Source organism: Zeus faber, assembly GCF_960531495.2.
Source record: "Zeus faber genome assembly, chromosome: 21".
Taxonomy (NCBI): Eukaryota; Metazoa; Chordata; class Actinopteri; order Zeiformes; family Zeidae; genus Zeus; species Zeus faber.
The window spans coordinates 24,954,566-24,971,853 of record NC_137208.1 but is presented as its reverse complement, the minus strand read 5'-3'; the positions used below and the strand labels follow the sequence as shown (position 1 = coordinate 24,971,853).

General features: G+C 41.9%; 1 protein-coding gene across 1 annotated transcript in view; it reads left to right on the top strand.

The window, feature by feature from the left end:
* The first annotated feature begins 10,839 nt into the window (after positions 1-10,839).
* The window catches only part of eps8a (EGFR pathway substrate 8a, signaling adaptor), a 55,396-nt gene continuing 48,947 nt past the window's right edge, over positions 10,840-17,288 (top strand). The window contains exon 1 of the mRNA XM_080022171.1: positions 10,840-10,952. The gene's annotated coding sequence lies outside the window, so the exon portion shown is untranslated. The remainder of the gene's footprint in view (positions 10,953-17,288) is intronic.

Sequence of the window (17,288 nt, the reverse complement as noted above, 5' to 3'; positions counted from 1 at the left end):
CTGAGATCACTGCTAACTCTACATTTTGTCGATGTGCACAGTTGTATGAAGTTTTAAAAAGTAGTAGATGTACGATGACTGTTGAAATAAATAAAATGAAATGAAATAAAATTTGAAAGGTACACAGAATGATTTTTTATTTTTTATTTTTTTAATCTGTGTTTGTTTATGTATGCATGTATGTTTGTGTTTTTCTATTTCTTTTCGCTTTACAAATTCACTCCACCAGTTTTACACTAGGTTCAAAGCTCAGCATAGAAGGAAATGAGTGGATAGAAAATAAAATATTTTATATGTCTATAAAAATTAACTCAGGCCTGTCACTGCTTTTACAGGTAAACAAGGGGTGAATGGTATTATATTTGTCACCTCAAGGTCAGCTGAAGTTTACCTTGCTCCATTTAACCTAAAATCAAATACTGTACTTACACAAACTAAACAAAAGTAGAGAAAAATATAGTAAAAATGTTGTATCCGACAACCTAAATATTGAGTTTTTCAAGAGCTAGTCTTGTTAGTTAAACCAGTTTTAAAGAGACAGACTTAAACTAGTAATCCGTAAGATTATTTTGTTGTTATTTAGTTTCTTAAACTACTGCCCCTGTGGGGTTGCCAAATGTTTTCTGGGAGTGGCCAGAGGATTTTCTGACCATGCACAAAATAAGCTAAATTATTTTCTTTGAATTCAATATTTTTTCATAAAATAAAACCGATTTTGCCGAAATAATCCTCTCAGTTCAATTATTCAGTAGACTCACAATGAATAACTTTTCAGTAGGCTACATTTTCCATAAGAGACAGAGAGAAAAAGCCTGCGTGTATGTACATTCCTGTAACCATGGCAACTCTCTCTTCCACGCCTGTCCCCGACAGCGCAGGAGAAGAGGAAACTCTTTGCTGTCACAAATGCTGCTGCGCTGACTCTGCACAGCATGCATGGGGATAAATGTTGGTGTGATAAAAATGTATTCAATTTAAAAGCTTCAATTGGTGGTCAAAATGCAGGACTATCCCGCACAAATCGGGTCGTTTGGTCACCTTGAGCACAAACGTAGAACGAACGAATGACAGACGAAGACTATTCTCGAGTGATATGGACGATGATGGGGTCGATAGTTACATGATAGCTCATGTAATATGATTTTAAAGAAATAAAAAAACCATAGTGGCACAAATTGTTTTATTTTACTGATTTTACTTTAAATCAGCACAAACACAGACCAAATGGCAATGACTTCATCATGGAGTTCCAATTCCCCGGTGGTTTGTACATGTACTTAATTGATAATAGATAATTGGTGGATCTAATTAAAGATAATTAATAGCGGTTGTTAAATCGGACATCGGTGATTCGGAATGACAGAGTCGCGAGACTTGACCTTTTTTTTAGGGTTTCACCGCCAAATAGTTTGAGAACCCCTGTTATAAGAAACCACTGTCGTGCTCCTCTATATGCTTGTTGGTGGCGGAATCCGCCTTTCCTGGCAAGAATGCAATGATCGGGCAGGCGCAACAAGTGCTTTCCTGTGGTCGGTAAGCTGCCTATGGATAAACATTCACTATAAAGAACAGCAACCCTATATGAAAAAATACACCCCGCCACCTCAGGGAAATGCGATTAGGGAAATATCTCTAAAGCAATCGAACTTTTGAGAAAGGAATGTGAGAATACAAGTGTATATGTGGTTGGCATTATTTTTCAGGCTAGATGCCTGTATAATCATGTTGTTCTCAGAGTGGTACAGTTTCTAATGTACAGGACACCTGTTCTGTTAGTATCAGAGTTTGACTGCCTCTAGTACTCTGGCAACGGCTATGGAATCATACATTTCAGGCAGAAATCACCACCTAGTGGGCTGCATGTAAAATGAGTTATTGGATAAACTTTTAAAAATTGCTTTAATTTGTAAAACCTATCGGGTGTCCATCCTTCATTTAATTGTTGCACTTTTGCAGTCTGAGAAATGTTTAAATAAGAAAAAAGAAATGTGTCAGAGAATAATGCTTGTGCTTTTTGAGTGTGTTCAAGTGTGTGTGCATATATCTTTGGACGCTGGTGAACATTCTAAAGCCGCAAATTAGCGGTTGATGTTTTTCCCCGATTTCGGCTGCATCAATATCGCTTCTTTTTAGGGATGTGGCGGAACAAAAAGTGAAAACACGACATTCAAGAGGGAATATCCAGGAACTAATTCAGGAATCAGGAACTTAGTCCCCGGTATTTAGGAACTCAGGACTTTTTCCGTAGGGTTAGGGTAGTTCACTTGGATAGTTTTTGGTCCCAAAGAAGTCCCCCCATGCAAGGTGGTACTTTTCAGGGGAACAGGAATGATTAGAGGTGTTTGGGTAGCTAACCAACTTTGATTGGTTTAGAATGAATGAAGAATGAAGAATCTTTAATTGTCACACAGCACACCACACTACAACACATGCACGCACACACACACACATGCACATGCTTTGGATGGTGGCCAGTGAAATGAGGCTTCTGCATTTAACCCATTCTTGGCTTGTCCTTCCTCTGGGGGGACAGCCAGGAGCAGTGTGCAGCATTCGTGGACGCACCCGGGGACCTGGTGATGAATGTCCATCGCTGGTCAGACGATGATGTGTGCATGTTTTTGGTGGGGGTCCTTACTGACGTGAGGTGGAGGAAACCCCATGTGAGCACGGGGAGAACATGCAAACTCCACACAGAAAGGCTCCTATTTGGGAGATAACCCACCTGGAGCACGGTGCCAACAGCATCCCAGGCGGGAACCCAGGACCGACCTTCTTGCTGTGAGGCATCAGTGCAATGCACTGCACCACCGTGCCACCAATGGTTCGATGCAAGGTTCAAGCTTCACCAACCGCCATTTTTACAGACCAATTCAAAAGTTTATTTAATACTCACTGCTTGCTTGTAGGTACTCTCTTCGCCTCGCCACTTTTGTTTTATGAAAGCCAGAACCAGAAATACAGCGACCAATGGACGGCTGACGAAGTTCTAGTCCAGGGGTCGGGAACCTTTTAGCCAAATATTTCTAAATGTATTTCCTTGTGAGCCATATAATATTCAATAAAATTGAATGTATCTTAATGGGTGTATTTTTTAACCCATCTCTGAGCACTTAAAAAAGCGCTATATATAATACATTTCTCTATATTCTTCTTAATAATATTGTTGTTATACTGTAGCTAACCGATAATAAATGAAATACTTTTTACCATTAATGTGACTTCTGGTGCTGCATGGTTTTGCTGATGGCCTTCTAGTCTGGTTCATACGTAGTGAGGTTAAGCTTCATGCAGGTGTTGAGGCTTCCATCAGTTAAACGTGAGCGTAGGTTGCTCTTAATGTTTCTCAGATGCGAGAGACTGCTCACATGCGTATGTAGAGCCAAACATGGTTAATACAGCAATACTCACACGCTGCATTGTGTGGTATGTGAAGGGAAGCTCGTTCCAAGTTTTAAGAATCAGCTGGTCTTCAGGTTCAAGTTCCAGTTCAAGAGATTATTTGTCACTTACATATTGAAGTTTTTTCCATTTCTGTCCACTTGTGTTCAGCAGTCCGACTCAAGGCAGGGAGTTTTCTTAGTGTTTGTCTGTCTTACAGAGGGGATCGGCTCACAGGCTCGTAAGCAGCCCAGCAGTGGACACCATTCCTCCTGCGCCCAAGAGGATCATTATTATCCACAATTATTATAATAATCCTCAGTGATATATATAATTGTGGCCTGCGTGCCGCAAGTTGAAATGAACAATAAAACTCTCTCCACCGGGCACACCACGGCCAGAAAGACTCCATTTCCCTCCCTAAACCCTTACCTGTGGCAGAGATTCCCACAAGTGGCGCCTGAGCAGAGACCCGGGAGGGGCAGGGCGCCGAGTAAAAGGCGCCCCAGAGTGTTTTTGTGGTCCGCAGCCGGTGCTTGACTACACCCTTTGTCCGCCACATTTATATTTTGAATTTTATTTTCAAAGTTGTAATTTCTCTTACCTGTTTTACTTTAAAATGACACAGAATAATTATGTATTACCTGTTAATTGTGATGAAAAATTTTAGCTCAAAATTGTCTGCGAGCCATATACCATCATCAAAAGAACCATAGGTTCCCGAGCCCTGTTCTAGTCCAAGTGCCAAAAATGACAAAATATCGTATCAAACTTTAACAGTTGCACATTTGCTATCACCTTCTACTGATTTGCATTGATCTTCACCGTTCCACAGGTGCATTGGGGAAGCAACCAAGAAGCTCTCTTAGGGACTAGTAACAGTTTCTGGAAACTGGTCTGAATGGTTCTTGTTTTTGTTCTAAATCCTTGGCTGAAAAGCGGAGGGGTTATTTAAAGAGTGCAGGAAAGCTCAGTTGAATCAAATGTTCAAACGCAGCGGTTCAGTGATACATGGGCTTAAAACAATCCTCACTCCTGGATCACCAGTCCGAGGAGTTTTCATTTGAGAAACAGGGCTTCACGGGCATTTGGCACTAAGAACGCCTCGACTCAGACAGATCGCAGCCATTGGACCATTATTTTTTTGATTTCCTCTTCAAATAGGGAAATGACAGTTTACTGCAAGTTGATAAAATCTCAAATGTACAGGTTTAAAGTGAAATCCATAAAAATGGCCTGTGTTGAGTGGATTACACTATAAGTCCCATGATTCCATTCAAAAACATCCTCCAACATCCATGTTCAGCCTCAAATTATTTTCTATTAAAGAAAGTTTTTCCCCCAGTGGGGAAAGTTGGAGTAAAGGGCCCAGTGGGAGTGCAGTGGCATTGTGCATTAAAAATAAATCAATTCCTTTGTCTTGTATTCATATATTTTCATTATTTGTGTGGAAAATTAGTTGCTATATCTTCATTATAAAGGGCAAAATGTAGTCATATTTAAAATGGTAATGCATATCTGGAAACAGAAGCACAGACATAATGCAGATACATTGTATGGCTTTTTCTTATGAAGTACCACTTAAAAAAAAAAGTAGAAAATATTGGGCATATATGGGATCTTTAAACAAAATGATCTCCAGCATTACCACTTCAAAATTGGGCAATTGTCATTCATTGTAAGCTGAGAAACACTAAATGTTTAGAGTCAAATTGACCACAGCAATTTAAACCTACAAAGAAATGTAGAAAAAAACCACAACACCCAAGTGGCATGTTCAGGGACCTCCAGCACAGAGAAACAGAAGACGGGAGTTGTAAACACCAGTATATTGTAGAAAGTGGGCCAGCTGGAATTCGCCCAGGGGCAGATAGCATGTGCCATGACACGGGATCCTATCCTGAGTGTGTGGAGCGATGGGGCTTTTACCTGCTGCTCGTTAAACCAACCAACGAGCAACAGGTATACAGCCACTCTGATCCTCGATCCACCACTTATCTAGATCCAGGTCAGGTGTGACTGCTGTTTAAGTTATAGCTTGTTTGATTAATCTCGATGGGAACATGCCATTTGAGCCCTTGTTTGTCACCTAATGCTACCGTGAAGACCTACAAAGGTCAAAGGTTAAAAAGTGGTCGGGACTTATCTAAGCCCCGCCCCTGTGTTGGAGAGGGACGTGCCTGGCACCGTTAAACTTGTCGACGAGTAAATGCAATTTGATCCCTCGTTTCTCACATTACATTAAGGGAAAGGCTCCCAATGGGGTCCCCAGAGCAGGGGACTAGCCTAAAAACTTAGACCAAATCTGTGACCCCGATGCGGGCCTTTCCCACGGAACAATATAGTCAACTGAGACAGCGTTGGAATCAGCTTAATGTTAAGATTTTATTTCAAATGCCTTTTTGACCCATTTTACAATAAGAAGGACCTATTAACTATATCCAGCGAGATAGTTATACACCGATCAGCCGTAACATTAAAACCACCACTAATAACCACTAATATTGTTCAGCTCCCCCTCGTGCTGCCAAAACAGCTCTGACCTGTCAAGGCATGGACTCCGCAAGACCTCTGAAGGTGTCCTGTGGTATCTGCCACAGAGATGTTAGCAGCAGATCCTTTAAGTCCTGTAAGTTGCGAGGTGGAGCACCCATGGATCAGGCTTGTTGTTCCAGAACATCCTAGAGATGCTAGAATGGATCAGACCCTAACCCCTGCCTTCCACATGATGTAAAAGAAAACGTGATTCCTGAGACCAGGCCACCTTCTTTCATTGCTCCATGGTCCAGTTCTAATGCTTATTTGTCTATTGTAGGTGAATTCGGTGGTGGGCAGGGAGCATAGCCCAGCCCACCGCAGACGACCAGACACCCCACCTGGCCACGGGCCCCGAGCGCCCATCTACGTAGCTGAGCTCAGCATGCTCAGCGCAGGGCACCCAGATGTTAGACGCCACCCCCCCCCCGCTGACGCCAGCAGGCCACCAGATATATGGGCCCTCCACCACCCCCGGCACCTGGGGCACCCAAACAAACTTTCTAAAAGATCCTTAGACTCTGTATCTTTCCGCTGTAAATTTTGTTTTTTCTAAATGGGCATGACCTATATGAGTCAAACCGGCATCAACCAAGGAACACACTGCAAATATTGTTCTGCTCCACCTCAGAGTTCATGAGTTATTAGCCAAAATGTTAAACATGTAATAATGAAACACATGGTGGCGCTAAGGGTACCATGATTTAGTATGTTATTGGGGATGGTGGCTCAGGAGGTAGAGTTGGTTGTCTAGTAATCTAAAGGTTGCTGGTTCGATCCCGGGCTCCTCCATGCTGTAGTGTCCTTGAGCAAGACACTTAACTCCTAATTGCTGCGTCCGTCGGTGTTTGAATAATTGTAAGTCGCTTTGGATAAAAGTGTCTGCTAAATGTAATGTTAAGCATTTCCACATAGGGCAACTCTCCGTGAAGTATTCTTGTAGTTGTTGAGATTAACCTTCAACCATTACTCCCACAGATTTCCATTGTAATACTTTATTTTTCTTTAATATAAAATCACTGAAACATGTCAGAATAAAGAAAAGTTAAAGCACACATCTCCTGAAGAAGACACGTTTTGAACGTTTTCACGTTCAAACAAAGTTTCTATGACAAACAGTACATAAGTAGATACCAGATGCCAATAAATAGGTGAAATTTTAAAAAGATTTAATGTACATACAATTATGATATTATCATTGAGTAGGAACTAGTGTAGGTCCAACTATGGAGCTGGTTGAAAATTAATGAAACACACAGACACAGAACTAGGTTTACTGGTTGTATTGCATATTCCGGTACAGAACAAAAAACGCTTTAATTTAATAAATCAAGGAAAGAAATTATAAAGAATAAGGTTTCTCAAAACAGAAAGCTCATGTATATTTGTATGTTCAGCTAATAGCAGTTATATAAATTCTCTTGATGGTAGACTTTTATAATATCAGAGAACCCAATCCGCAGTCAGCACATAAATTCATAGTCAAATTCCTCTCAATCAATGATTTCAATTAAATAAATCGATCAATACCTTGTGACATACATCATCTTATGATGAACCTGGACACATCATCAGTGATGTTACCTGGGGTCATTTGGTTTTTCGGGTTTTCCAACGATCAGACACCCTCACCCAGGCGACCCAGCCAGAGTTCATCAAGCCCCAGCTTGTGTGCAGGTAGCAGTACCTCACCCACGGCTCTCCTCTCCTGATCCACAGCCACCTCAAAGCAGCTTCTGCAGTCTCTGTGGCCAACTTGATGGCCCTTCGCCTACTGGCCCCTGTGATGCCCAGCATGTTGTAGGCCCTGCAGAGGGACTGGCTTGCAAACCCTCTGCATCCCACCTCAATGGGTTTGCACTTCGCTCGGCACCTGTTGCTTCTACATTCTTCCAACAGTTCAGTGTACTTTGCCCTCTTCCTCTTGCTGGCCTCCTCAATGTGGTCCTCCCCTGGGACAGTTAGTTCTAAGAGAATGACCTGCTTGGAGGCTTCCAGGATCAGCACCATGTCTGGCCTTAGCGTTGTTATGGCAACAGTTTGTGGGAACTTCAGTTGTTTCCCCAGGTCAACTTTCAGCTCACAATATTGTGCAGTTGCTAGCAGGCCAAAGGAAGTGGTCCTGGCAACTAATGTTGGCTTCTCCCCAGACCTGACAAAACCAATGGTCTTCTTCATTGGGTGGAGGCGCTTGCAGTGGCTAATCCCACTGCAGATGGTGTCCGTTATGGCCTTCAGGACTTGGTCATGGCGCGGTAGCACCCCTCGCCCAGGGCATTCGAACACCAGCTGAGGATGTGCTCCAGGCTCCCTGCTGTCCAACTCCTGCTCCACCTCGACTGACGCACGCACCTCATTCTGGATCAGCCACCTCTTGTCCTTCCCCTGCACCCCCTTTATCAGAATTTGGTGTGTACGTTCAGGACATAGTGCGGGATGTCTCCTCTGAGTTTAATCATTTAAACAAATTTTGCTCTAATACACCTGGAGTTATCACCAATTTCCTGCTAAGCCCTGCCCTGTGCAAAGCTATTTTTATTGATGGCAGTCATGTTTTTGGACCGATGTTGTTCATTTATAATAGAATTGTGTCTCTCAATCAATACAGCACTTCAGATTTTGGTTGATACTTTCCCCCAGAGCATGTACACCAAATTTGGCGAAATTCTGTCCATCAGGTTTTCAAATACATGTTTATGGCATTTGTGGCTCCCCCTAAGGGTGGGACTCAAAATGTTTTGGTAGACCTATTCCCAAACACGGACTGAAGATATTAACCAAGATTTATGATGATTAGACAAATGGTTGATGAGTTAAGGACAATTTTCTGCTATGCCCCGCTGTTTTTTGGGATGATGGCAGCCATGTTTTTGGACTGATCTTGCTCATTTATGATAGAAATGTGTATCTCAGTCCCACAATGCTGGATACCAAATTTGGTGTTGATACAGTCAAAATCTGAAAAAGTCTACTCACGTTGCTGTTTTTAAACTCTGGGGACAATGGACAATATATTTGGGGTTCCGGTGTAGCCAGCAGATATCCGGGCTAAGACTTCCTCTTCCGTGCACCCGTCATTGCGGAACACATTGACTGAAATGCGATCTCGGAACCCATCGGCTATTGTCTGATGTCGCTTTGTAGTGACGTTAGGTTTATATTAGATTTTCTTTCAAATTTACGACTAAATACTGTTACCTTAAAACAATCCGGTCTCAGACATCGACTCTCAACTCCAACTCTATTCTCGCTTCTCAAGTTGCTAATCGGACTGTAAACAATGACGCATGGCTGGCTACACCGGAACCCCAGAAATATTGGCCATTGTCCCCAGAGTCTATCGTAGCCGATGGGTTTCGAGATTTCCGTTTTTCACATTAAGCAACTGAGCAAAAATCCATCATTTTATGGTCCATGGGATTTGTTGTAGGGCACATTGAGCTGGACTTGTGTGTCAAATTTCACGTCAATCGGAGTCACGATGTGAGGGGCGGGGCTTTTTTTCCCTTATGGGCCTTAATAACAGTACCACCATCTGGCCGATTTGGCTCATGTTTCTTGGGAAGCATTTGCACATCATTTTCAGTTATCTGGCCAAGCATAAGTGTACAAAGAATAATAAACCCGCAGAAAAACAAAAGGGTTCTACCCCTACGGGGTTTGAACCATAATAAACCCGGAGGAAACAATAGTATTCTACTCCTTCTGGGTTTGAACCCTGAAAACAATAAAGAAGAAACAGTCTTTATTCGTCACGCAACACACCACAGTACAACACATGCTTGCACACACTCACATGCTTTTGATGGTGGCCGGTGAAATGGATCCTCTGCATTTGACCCATCCTGGCTTGTCCTTCCTCCGGGGGCAGCATACGTGGACGCGCCCGGGGACCAGGTGATAAGTGTCCATCGCTGGTCAGACGATGATGGGTGCATGTTTTTGAGGGGTCCTTACTGACGTGAGGTGGAGGAAACCCCATGTGAGCACGGGGAGAACATGAAAACTCCACACAGAAAGGCTCCTATTTGGGCCATGTGAAGAGTGTCACGGTGGCAAGAGAGTATGAGAGAGTATGAGAGCCAGCTCTCACACTAAGATAACTAGGTTTGATTGCCTGCAGCAATCACACAATTACGATGATGACGTTTTCTGAGTCCGATTTCAAGGCAACACAGCATGAAATTATCTGTTTGAGGGGCTGATCACCTCATACCCTAATATAATCAGAATAGAGAACTAATAGACAGACCCAAATTTTGTTAGTACTTTAAAATGCTATGTTGGCTTACGAAGAATGGTCAACGTTTATTAAAAGCCAAATATATATTTTTAATGCTTTGCGGCCTGTTTGTGCCTATTTGCCCGCTGCGATCAAGCCTGTTTTTTGCAGTGTGAGTCTCCAGTGGGTGTTACAGTAAAATGTTTTTGCTCCGGCCTAAAATACAGTAAAATACAGTGCACTTGGGGTCAACATCTGGAGGTTATTTGTTTCCTGGACAAGTGTATCTAGTATAACAACTCAGAAAATATTTAGGAAAGTCGGATGGAATGAAAATATATTATATTAAATATAATATAATATATATTTTTTATTTATTTTTATTTTTTTTACTTTAAATAGATAGTATGCCACCACGCCTAAGGATACAGTAACATTTTAATGTGGAATTTCATTATGAAAAATCTTTAAACATTTCCACACTTTTCACCGCAGATGCACTGGTGTGCAAAGTGCGGTAGAGGCTGCTATTGCAGAAGGAAGGAGAGTAGGTGGGGTGCGGAAGAGATGGAGCAGCGGCATAGAGGGGAGGGACTGGGATGTAAGAACAGGGAAATATTCGCATATCCACAATTTAAAAGTCACGTCTCGCTTTGCAACTAGTTGCGCCAGCGCTGAAACTTTCTTCTTCTTCTTGTGTTTTTGCGGACAATTCCTAGTCGGATTCCACCTCGATAAAACCTCGTTATTAAGTACAAAGCGTTTAATTTAGTGAACACGACTGTCCGTGCCATTTATGAAGTCGTCAATACAGGTAAGACCAATGCATAATGTTTCTGCAACAAGTGTTTCTCAAATATAATCATATAATGTCATTATATCTTCATATACCTTATGGTTTGCGCTTGGCGTCGTGTACGTTAAACACACGCAGGACCGAACTACAAGATAATTTACAAGCGTATTGTTGTTATTTACTTTGTTGTTATTGATGATGACGACGACGACGACGACGATGATGATGATGATGATGATAATAATAATCGTTTTGCAAGCATGTTCGAAAGTGATAATCTACCTGCACGATGCAGGAGGCGTCTACTATTCTGCAGGACTGGGGTAATGGGTTCTCTTTGCTCGGGCTGGCGCACGGTGCACACAGCGGCGTATGAGTGGTTGCAGAACCGCGAGAAACCCCGCAGGAAACCATCCATATAGACCATGTCATACACTACTCACAAAAAGTTAGGGATATTTGGCTTTCGGGTGAAATTTATTGAAAATGTATAAAGTTCACGCTACAGTGATATTATATCATGAAAGTAGGGCATTTAAGTAGAAGCATGCAATGGTGACTTCCTCATGTCAAACAATTTATTGAAACAAAAGCCAACAACAGTGGTGGGTTTACCACAACAAAAAATGTCAATGTCTCAATAACTTGTCATGTGCCCTTGAGCATCAATTACAGCTTGACAACGATGGCCTGTGCTGTTCACAAGTCGACTTATTGTCTGCTGAGGCATGGACCCCCACTCTTCTTGAAGGGCGGCCCTCAGGTCCTTGAGGTTCTGGGGCACAGAGTAACGAGCCTCTACACAGCAACTCAGCTGATCCCATAGGTTTTCTATGGGATTCAGGTCTGGAGAAAGTGCAGGCCACTCCATTTGAGGTACCCCAGTCTCCAGCAGCCGTTCCCTAATGATGCCACCTCGATGAGCTGGAGCATTGTCGTCCATGAAGATGAGATTAGGCCTGTGTTGTTGATGCAGGGGCACAATGACTGGATTAATGATGTTATTCAGGTAGTATGGGCTTGTCACTGTACCATTCACAAAGTGAAGGGCAGTTCTGTATTGACTAGACACACCTGCCCACACGGTAACACCACCACCGACAATGGCTCGTCTGGTGACAACAGTGGCTGATGCATAGCGCTCTCCTTGACGTCTCCAACATCGTTGGCGGCCATCATTTCTGCTCAACGTGAATCGACTTTCATCAGAGAACAGCACTGAGGCCACTGGTCCCTCGTCCAGCGTCAATGCTCCCTGGCCCATGCAAGACGATGATGCCTGTGCCTGGTGGTGTGGTCAGGTACCCTTGCAGGTCGTCTAGTACACAGACCACGCTGATGTAAACGGTTTTGAATGGTCTGACGTGACACTTGGATGCCTCTCACCTCCCTTAAATGTGCCTGGAGTTGAGTGGCATTCATCATCCGGTTCCGCAGGGCACTGTTTACAATGAAGCGGTCATCAGTGTGGGATGTGGCCAAAGGACGTCCACTTCTATGCCTTTCTGTGACTCTTCCAGTCTCTCTGTATCTCTGTTGCAACCTGCTGATGACACTCTGTGACACTCTAAGCTCAGTGGCCACTTCCCTCTGAGAACATCCTGTTTGAAGCCTCACAATGGCGAGGTACTGTTGATCAGTTGTTAGGTGTCGTCTTGGTCTCTTGATGTCAAAATGTGAACAGCATGATGAAGAGGACTGTTTAAATACCAATTCTAATTGAACCAGGAAATGTATTGGTCGATTCATGGATCAAACACCTGTTGTGAATTTTGCCGTTCAGCTCCTTGTTCGAGAACAGCAAGTTGTGCAAAAAATACTGAAACATTGAACAGTTGGACATGTGCATTCAAAAGTTTAGAGAAGGTCAAATTCAGTTCACCTGTAAAGGTTATAGTGCATTTTAGGTTCATCCTGAAATTTCACCCTAAAGCCGAATATCCCTAACTTTTTGTGAGTAGTGTATGTGTGTTCCAAGCGTAGACTACAAAATATTTGTTTGTTTTGAGAAATGCACCACTCGTGCAGACAAGATGATAATGTGCACGGGTTAATGCAGTTTTTTGCGGATCCATTAAGTCCTGTAAGTTGCGAGGTGGGGCGTATATTCGCAGACCAACTCATTAGCTGGCTCCTCCTGTGACCTCTCTTGATAATTGGTGTGATGAGGTGATTTATTTCTCTTTTGACTTTGGTTATGTAAGAATTTCAAACATCTGCTACCCTATCAACATCATTCTGTTGGTGTGGTCTATAAGGCTGTTTGAGTTTTTTTGATGATGGATAGACAAACACAGATTTTCTTTTTTTTTTTTTTTCAAGTGAGTTTAAGTGTGCTGGATCTAAGAAGGGTTGTAAACATTCTGATATCGGCCACAGTAAGATTTAATTTTAATCTGGTTCCAGTGTGGAAAACTGACTTTAGTTTGCATCTGACCCATTGGTTCAAACGTTTCAAGTTAAATCTCCTTTTTAAAAAAAAAATAAAATAAAATTGGGGAAACTATTTTTAAATGTAAAAAAAAAATTAAAAAAAATCATGGTATTTTTTCTTTAAAACCTTCAAAATTGCATCATCACTGATAGATAGGAACTTATGTAAGGGCGTACTACGTCCAAGCCGGACCACGATCGACATGCACCTGTACATTTTTGAACTTGCTGTAATAATCAAAATGATTGGTTAGCTAGCATCAGGTACACTGAAAAGGGATGGCGGACTGGCGGGACAGCCCCAACTGTCAAACAAAAAAGAAAGGGATTTTTTTGGACAGGCACGTAAGATGCATGGTGTGTTCCAAGATTTTATCAGACGAAGCTCTGAAGCCATGTAAATTGCGCCGTCACCTCGAGACAAAACACCAACAGTACATGTCCAAGCCGCTTGAATTTTTCAATAATAATCTCAATGAGTATCAGGGTATCAATAAAGTCATTGAAACGTCATGTATTGGCACCGAGAACGCAAATCCCGATCTGCCCAACGGAGCTGTGTGATTTCTGATGCCTTTCCCAAAGACGTATCTCTGTGAGACTGGCTTTTCGGAGGTTGTGGCATTGAAGATGAAATACAGGAATAAACTGAATGTTGAGCCAGATCTTCGCCTGAGACTTTCCGTAAGCCAGACATCTAGCATTTGGTGTCTGCCATGCAACATGAGCCTTCTCATTAGGTGAGTTAATATTAATGTGCTCCTGTTTTTGCGAGTTTTACGTTACAAACGTTACGCGAAAGTTCCATAGATAAAAGGTTATTTTTTTACCCACCTCTTTTTTTGTTTTACCACTACTGCACTGTATGTATGAGAATGCATATGATTATGAAAATATATGTCCTTTGAGAATGCTCTGTTTGGCTCCTGTATTACTTCTGGTCGGATGTGGGCCACAAACACTTTTGAGATTTTCAAGTGGGCTGCGAGTCCGAAAAGGTTGGGAACCGCTGGCATATACTATCCTTTTAAAGCAGCACTATGCTATGTAACTTTTGGTGTTTGGGATTTTGGCGCCCCTACAGTTTCCAGTGCAATTGCACTTTTTCACCACTGTCATAAAACTCGGTTAGGTATCTGAAGAGAATTTATTTTACCGGATAAATTAGAACTTTATCTGTCATATTTAAATTACATCTATGTTGTCTTGGTTAAAAATGCAAATATAATGTACATTTAAGTTACAGCGCCCCTTGCACGGACCCTACCGATTCTCGCGTGCAAGCGCGAGTCAGAGATTGAAACAAACCCTGTGTGGTGCAATGACCGTGAGATGTGGCGCATGTGTGCAGGTGCCTGGTGCCCCACTGGCCTGTTTCATCCGTGCTGCCAGGGAGGTGGAGTGGCTACATTTTGTTTGAGCATTATTACTTTATTATTTTTATATTTTATTACTTTATTTATTATTTTAACCGGCAAGTTTATAATTGATCTTTCTTTTCTTTATTATATTTTTCCAGGCAAAAAATAGTAATTACCGGAGCCAAACATCAAGGAATTGACATAGTACCATAAAGCGTAACACACTTTTCTTGGTGTTTTGTACCCGAACATAGAAGCTACATAGTGCAAGAACAGGCATTCCAGGGGTGGGTGGGAATGAAAGAGGTCCCATTCTCCATATTACAAGTCTGTGTATCGTCAAGTTGTGAAGCTGTTATTTTAGGATAAAAAAGTTAAGTTCCTTTAAGTCCCTACTTAAATGTTTGATTGGAGTTTCCATCACCTAAGCCCTATTTTGTTTGACTGTTTGGTTTCTACACTCGTGACTACAGGCCTACTTCTAAGTCTGGGGTCATTTAACAACTCCATCCGGGTATTTCCTAGGATTCAGTAAAAGATCATGGCCATTCTTGGCACAATTAACAGTGGCGCAAGGGAAGCACCATGGTATTAGCAGTGAAGAACGAGAAGGCTTAGCTGGAGTTTACACAGCAGACAGATGGTGCCACGAGGAAGAGTTGTGAAGAGATGGCAGACTCAATCACTCAATCACTCAACAAGTCTGCTTTTGCGGTGTGAAAGTATTTCTGAGAAACACACAAGAGTCAGTTTGCGGTTTGACACAAGAGAAACATGATTCTTCTAGAATATTAGAGAACAGGGCTATTCAACGGCATTCTATTGGGGGAGCCTGCTTTTCACCCAGTAACTTGCTTAGGCGTTGACAGATTCAAGAAGCAATTTACATTGAGAATGTAGCTGCACTTGTAAAACAAAAAAAAAATGCACAATCGCCTTCGTCAAAAAAGGTTTTAATTTACTTTCCATTTCTAGATAATATTCTCTCAGGCTTCATATTCTTAAATGCAGGCTGCTTCGGCATTGCCCCATGGTTCTTGGTACTTTAAGTGATACAGGTATTTCTGAAAATAATGTCACTACAGTTCATTGCAAATCTTCAAATATATTCCAATAGCCAGTTTGCAAGTTGAATATGCCTGTCTGAGACGGCTGTCTGATGACAGTTGAGTTTACTGCCGCAGTGACGTAATTGTACCTGCTGCGGCATGCGAGAGCCATGTGTCACAATCCAGGATCATAACGGAATCTTCAAGATCATGTTGACAGAAGATCGAATGGACTGATGGATTGATCCACAGTGGTTCACACCCTATCAATAGATGTGCACGTATCCCAAAAGCAGGCTTAAATTGCCCCTTTTTTTTTTTTCCAGCCATCTTGGTTGTGTGTGTGTGTGTGTGTGTGTGTGTGTGTGTGTGTGTGTGTGTGTGTGTGTGTGTGTGTGTGTGTGTGTGTGTGTGTGTGTGTGTGTGTGTGTGTGTGTGTGTGTGTGTGTGTGTGTGTGTGTGTGTGTGTCCAGACCTTTAATCCTGTGGCATTCTTTTATGTTCTGACAGAGCCCCATATTTCTCCTCATCTTACATTTATTGGGTGTGGAGGTGATTTGTGTGTGTGTGCTTCTCTTACTGTATGAATAATTTTATTTTCTGTGCACCTCTAGCTGTATCCAGAATACGGAAATAGTGTACCTCTCCCAAATTTGTATTTGGAAATTTTGGATTGAACAACACAAGTTAGTAATATACATTTTCAATTGGAATTTAAGCGCTATTCACACTAGATTAGAAGTAACTTAACGTTAGGTATTAATGTCAAGTGATGACAACAGTCAGTGGTTTTGTTAAGTCAAAATTGAGCGACCATTACTGTTGATTTTTGAAGCCGATGCAGAAGTTTCTGAAAGGGATAGTCCAGATTTAGGGGAAATAAGCTTTTTATTATTATTAATTAGCTGTCTGCCTTATGCCTGGCCCATGCTACAACATTTTTCAAATCTTAACAGATGTTGAAAATGTAACAGACCCCACGCATAACGACATATCATGATAAATTTACAGGGGACCGATTATGCTTTTCCTTATTTTCTGTCATATATATACAATGTCAGATGTTCATATTAGATGTGGCCAAAGTGTCAAATAATGAGGTAAACTAATGACAAAGTAATCGCTGTGAACAAAATGCTGAGGTGACCGACTGTACTGAATGCCCGGTTTTTTACACTTTTTTACATGGTCATCTGCTCTATCGGAACCGCTGTGCGTTTCTCCAAACAAAACCAATAAAAATTGTGTTTTTATTGAAGATGTATTTATTTTATTTTCCGACATTTACATGAAACAAAATCACCGCGTCCAAGAATCCCGATGCATTGCGGTGCGGTGTCCATGTCTCCCACAAACCTGGAGCACGGCAGCCAAAGTCACATTTAACTTTTAAATTAGGCCTTGTAGATCTAATGAGGGAAGATTCAGCAACGAGATTGCATATTTATCGCCTCAAATTTGTTCGAAAACAGATTTTAGAGTACTGATAAGGTGTATCAGTGAAGTTACCG